Raw genomic sequence first — 6,000 nt, forward strand, 5'->3', positions numbered from 1 at the left:
TCCTCTGTCATAAAGAGATTGGGAATTAAGGTTGTGTTTCCAGGAGGGGAGTTGTTCATAATGGCACAGAGGGTTCAGAAATCCAGGCAGGATTGCAAACAAGCTCCAGATCTGGAGGAAAGTGGAGTTTTTTGCCATTAAGGATGAGCTGAGTGCCCCAGTCCAGCTGTGCTGGTTGAATGGAGTCAGCAGGACCACATGGCTGCTGTGGGAAGGGAAAAAAGAGAGCATCAGGGACCTTAGAGAAATGTGATGTTCTGGCTGGTCTCTGTCACCCTGGGTGGCCTTTAAATGGCACAGTCCACACTAAGAGGAGAATTGTCACAGTGCATTTGAATATGGTTTCTAACCTGCTGAGAACATCCAGATTGCAACACAAAATCTGGTGGAAATAGCTGAAGTTCCCATTCCAGTCCAGGAAAGCCATGGAGGTGAGGAGCAGTGCAGGAATTTTCTCCCATCTCTCTCTTTTCTTCATTTCCTCCTATATTTCAGGCAGCTGTTTTAAAGGCTGTGACATTTCATTTAACTTAGCTGAGTTCAAGAGGTGAAGGGAGAAGTCCACAGTCTAAGAAGGAGCTCAACAAACCCTGTTCCTCTGATAATTTTCAGATAAAACTGCTGTGAGTTTTCCTTTAATGGGGCTGCACACATCTGCAGAAGCTTGGCACATTTACATCCAAAATTAATTAGGCTTCATTAGCAATAAATAGGTGGAAATTTTCATTTTCAGAGTCCCCTGGATCCATTTCAAACCAGGATGCAGGAGATGGGAATGTTCTACACAGGGAGGAGATTTTGCCCAACCACGTGATGATGTTATCACTCTGGGAATGTGAGCACACAGAACACACCAAACCAGGCACATCCTCGTGGAGCTTCTCACATTGTCTCTGTGATTTGTGTCCATCTCATCCAGCACAGCCTGTGCTTCTGTGGGAGAGGGGTTAACTCATCCACTTCCCTCTGGAAGATGCTGCTCCAACACTGACACCTTTTTGTGTGTTATCATAAAATCATGCTGTATTTAAAATAAGCTGCAGGTGAGACTCCCATCATGGAAAGCAGCTTTCCCTGTTCCAATTAAACCACTGATTAAACCACTGACCCCCCTGCTCCTCTAGCAGCCCATTCTCCAGGGCTCTTTGCCACCACCAGAGCCACCCTGCCTGTGCTGGTGCTGCCCTTGTGTGAGCAGCCCTGGACTCATGGCCTTGGACTTCCCAGCACCCTCAGCCCCAGGCTGGTCCAGGCAGCAGGGATGAGACCCCTGGATGGGTCCTGGCTGTCTGGAAGGGGTCCTCAGCTCCATTCTCCATCCACACCTCCAGCAGGAATCATTTGCTCTCTGCCAGTCTTATTTTTAGGCAGGAGGAATCTGAGGCTTGTGCAAATGTTTAAACACACGTCTCTGCTGAATAATTCAGTGTGCTCTGCCTGCTCCTGGAGTTCATTCAAAGGGAGGGCAGTCCACAGAGCTCTGACACTCACTGTGGAGAGGAGGTGCCAGAGGGAGCACCAACAACTCCCTGCCCTCTCCAGCCCTCCTGCCCCAGCTCTGGGCTCTCCTGGCACCGCTGTCCAGCATCTAATCTGAGCAAATTTGCCTTAATTTCAGGTGGCCCTGTGTGGCACAGAGCTGGGGACTGCTGTGTCCTGAGCTGTGGGTGAGGCTGCAGTACCTGACTTAAGGAGGTCCAAGGAAAAACCTGAGCAGCTTTAAATTTTCCCCCATTTTCTGCTCTGGTTGAAAGAGGCTTTTTCCGGGCGCGGATGCACATCCCTGTCCATCATAAACCCCACAGTGCAGCTCTCAGCCTCTTGAAGTCAAAGGAGAACTTGAGATTTGAATTTTAATTTCACCTATAAACTGAAGCACACCTGGGAGCCAAACCCTTTGGAGCAGAGGGGTCTTTCCTCTGGTTCCACCCCTCCCAGAAAAATTAGAACATTTGCCCAAGATCAATTAAAGACCTTGTATAAGAGTATATTAATCCACATGTGGGTCTGTGCACCTCTCCTGCTCCTGCGAAATGCTATGAAGAGCAAATTATGTACCAAACTCTGCAATCTTGGCTTGCTCATCTGCCCAAATGCAGCAATTACAGCAGTAACTGACACTGCACCACACTGGAACACTCAGCTCCTGCTGAGTACTTTTGTCCCTGAGCAGCCATCACATAAAGTCACAGTTTTCCTTGGTGAATCAAGCTAATGACAAAATGCAGGGTTTCCATGACCCAACAACTCAGCAAGCAGCTGTTTCCAAAATGTGAGATACAGGCAGAAATATCTCATGGAGAAAGGAGAAGGGATGGTGTCACCCTCTGCTCACACACTGCTTTTCCCAGTTCCAGGGGAAAACAGGACAGTACAGACTCCAGCAGAGTTCATTCCACATTGTGCAGCATCTCCAGGCTCACACTGAGGATTTCCTTAATCAGACATAAACTCAAGTTGCTTTCTGGTACATCTAATATTTGCATGGGGACATTGTAAGTAGGCGGCTGGGTTTGCAAAGATGTTTAATCACGAAGGTCTGGGTTAGAGTTCAAGTTCAAGTGTCTGCACTAAGCTGGAGAAGGTCTAAATAAGCAGCAATTGAAACAGTCTGACTCATGCAGGGCACTACTGGACTTTGAAATGGCTGAGTGCTTAAAGCTCTGTTGGGAAGAATTTTTGTTTTAGTCCAATAGCAACAGAAGGTACATTTGGAGGGGGAAAAGGCATTTTGGGGGAAGGCAACATCTTCATCTGGTTTCAAGGGCTGCAGACAGGGGATGCCTTTAATCCTGCTGCTGTCAGAAGGGCCAGGCTGCTCCAAGCAGCAGCTGCCACCCTTAAAAGGCTGAGCTGGGGCTGGGAGCCAGGAGCAAAGCAGCCATTCCAGTGTGCAGCCTCACAGCCCTGAGGAGACATCCCAGGAGCAGAAATGCTCCTCTCCCCACGTGGAACGTGGGTGGGAAGGCAGCAGAGTCCAGACAGGAAAAGGGACTTTCCTGATGCAAGAGCCTGAGAACTGCTGGGTGAGAACAGACCCATCTGGAATGGCAGCTGAGACACAGCACCAGGAACTGCCCTGCCTTGGGATCAGTCCCAGGAATCACAGACAGAGAGGGGATGGGCCTTGTTTCTGTACCCCTGGATGCAGGTTGTTTGTGTCTTGCTTCAACACGTTGGTAGGAGGAAGTGCTCCAGTGGCAAAAGAGACTCTGAGAGTTGCATTGTTCACGTGCTGCAATGTTTGGGACAGCAAATCCCACCAGTCTGTCCCATTCCCTTATCAGTAGGAAGCTACAGGAAAAAGAGATGGACTCTCTGCCCACTGTGCCAGAGAGGGAGATAAATTCCAGTGAATGTGACTGGAGAGGGGCTGCTCTGAGGCACAGGCTCAGTTCCTGTGCCATGGCAGAGCTGAGGCTGTGCCTGTTGTGACAGGAAATGAGAGGCACCAGTCACTGGGGCAGGCTGTGCAGCCCCACAGGAGTGTCCCACACACAGCTCTGCTGCACGTCCCTAAAAACAGCACAGGTTGGTCATTAACCTCAAACCTGAGCCACGGCCAGGCAGGTGAGCAACTGTACTCCTTGGATCTGCCTTTGAGCATTCATCTTGCTTTCTGTGGGCAGGAAAGAACTTGATGGTTTCCACAGGGAGTCACCAGGCTGTTCCTATCAGGGAGCACCTGGAGCTGTGCCTGGGGCAGCACCATGAGCACCTGGCTGGATGCACTGCCTTTCTGCCAGGAAGGGGATTGCACATTCTCTGAGCACCTGAAATGGTAAAGAGAGAGCCCTGGGCAGCTTTCAAACGCTCCCATGGCCAGGATCCCCCAGCTCCTCCCTCTCCTGCCCATCCTGGAATGCTGGTGGCACAGGAAGGAGCAGCACAGCAGTGCTGTGGGACAGCCAGCACAGAGATGAGCACTGCTCCTTTCTGGGATAAGCACATTCCTGCCTGGAAGAGGTGCCTGTAACCTTCGGAAAGTGGAAGCTGACGGCTGACTCTGCTCAGATTTTAATCCAGAATTTAAACTCTTGGTAGCAGGATGTCTTTTTTCATTGTTTGCAGTTTCTGGTGAGACAGAGCCCTCCTCCAGAAGCAGCCCCGAGCCTCTGTCCCAGCACCAGTAAGAATTTCCCCTCTTTAAGTGACGCAGGCTGGCATAACAGTTCATGGTGGCTGCACAGCCCTGACCCCACCAGGCTGGCCCCAAAAACTTCCAGTGAGCAGCAGGGAAATGAAAAACCATCTTTTTACCATCTTGGGGCTAATCCCTGTCCTGCCCCCGAGCAGCAGGGAAGCACAGGGCAAAGCCCTGCTGGACAAGAATTATCCAGCCCAGAAAGAATTTCTAAACACCACTGGGTCAATGACCACGCCGAATGTCAGGATGGAGAGTAAATAGTGACCTCTGCAAAGTGCTGCATCAGCCTCGGCGGCCTCAATGCCACCAGCTCCTCGGGGAAGGGCAGGAATCTGGGAAACGGGCACTGCACCGACATTCCTACAGCTTTCCGGTTACTTCATGCAAAAATCTTGGGATTTCACAGTCCCACCACAAGCCGGCCCGCGGGGCCCCTCTGCTGTCGGGTCCCAGCACTGCAGAGTTAACTCACACGGCACAAAGATCAGCACAGGCCCCCTGAAAACCGCCTCATTTCCAGCGATTTTGATGACATCGCTGTAAAAACGACCCAGGAAATTCAGTCTCCCACTCACAGAGCAGAGAAGCCCCGAGGAAACCCTGCAAGGGGCTGTCCCCGATCCACCAGTAACTCACTGCTGGGGAGAACCCATTTCCCACCTCTAATTCCCACGTAGAGACCTCTGAGTTACAGTAACCAGCCAAGATTGTGGTATCTTAACAAAAAAAAAATATTAAAAAGTATCTTAAAAGGGCTTCATTTTCTCTATTGCTACAGAATAATTTGTTCTGTTACCAAGTAACCCCCCCGAGGGGCCACTGTGTTATTTAATATCCACCAGGCTGCACAGGACCCTGCTTTGGGAACCATTCCTGACCACTTCCAAAGCACAGCATTTCTGGAAGCCCTCCCCAGAGGAAACAGCCAATACCGAGGCAGAGTGTGTAACATTTTATTGAACAAACGTGACCTTTATGCCAAGGGCTCCAGGTGACAGGAGCACACTCCAGTGGAGCAGGACGCCGTGCGCGGTGGCTCTGGTGGCCCCAGGGTGCCGTGAAGCTCAGATGGCTGCCATCCTTCAGTTATCACAGTACTGTACCTTTACAAGAGACAGCATCAGCACTGTGATAACTGAGCCAGGGCAGCCTGGCAGTCATGGGCCCCTCCGTGGCACCGCCGAGTCCTCGGTGTCCTCCTCCCTCAGTGTCCCAAAAACCCCACGTCACCCCTCAGGTGAAAGCCTCAGGAGCCTCAACGCAAGCGGCTTTGCAGCTGAGGTTCACTCCAGGAAATCATCCACATAATTAGTGTTAAATCTTAATGACCACGGCGGCTTCCCAGCGGTTTTAAGCGGCAGCTCCTTGTGGGCAAATCCACCCACGCTGGCTTTAATGGAGAGAGAGCACCCACCCCTGCTCCAGGGGACAGCCCTTCCTCCCCCCCCTCAAATGCAGGCAGGCAGCAGCTCTTGGCTGGTGCTGCCAGGGCTGGGTGTCAGGAGCAGTGGGGACAGTGGCAGGCAGCCAGGAGAGCGGCTGGAGCCGCTCTGGCACAGCGGGATCACGGCGGGCACGGCCCCGACGGCGGCACCGGCCCCGAGGGTGGCACCGGCGCCGTGCCCTGAGCCCGCCACGCTCCTGCTGCCTGCTCTTCCTTCCAGGCATTCCTGGATTGCCCAGGCCAGCCCTCACCCTCCTTGGAGCCTGGCACGTGTGTCTGCACAGGCAGCACGGCCGATCCTGATCCTGCCGTGCCCACCGCGACTGCAGGCAGCAGCCTCCAGGTGCCCCAGCTGGCATTTTTAGCTCATCAAATCCACATAAAAACATTTGAAATGCACAATCCCACC

Source organism: Melospiza georgiana, chromosome 9 (genome assembly GCF_028018845.1).
Source record: "Melospiza georgiana isolate bMelGeo1 chromosome 9, bMelGeo1.pri, whole genome shotgun sequence".
In the NCBI taxonomy this organism is placed as follows: domain Eukaryota; kingdom Metazoa; phylum Chordata; class Aves; order Passeriformes; family Passerellidae; genus Melospiza; species Melospiza georgiana.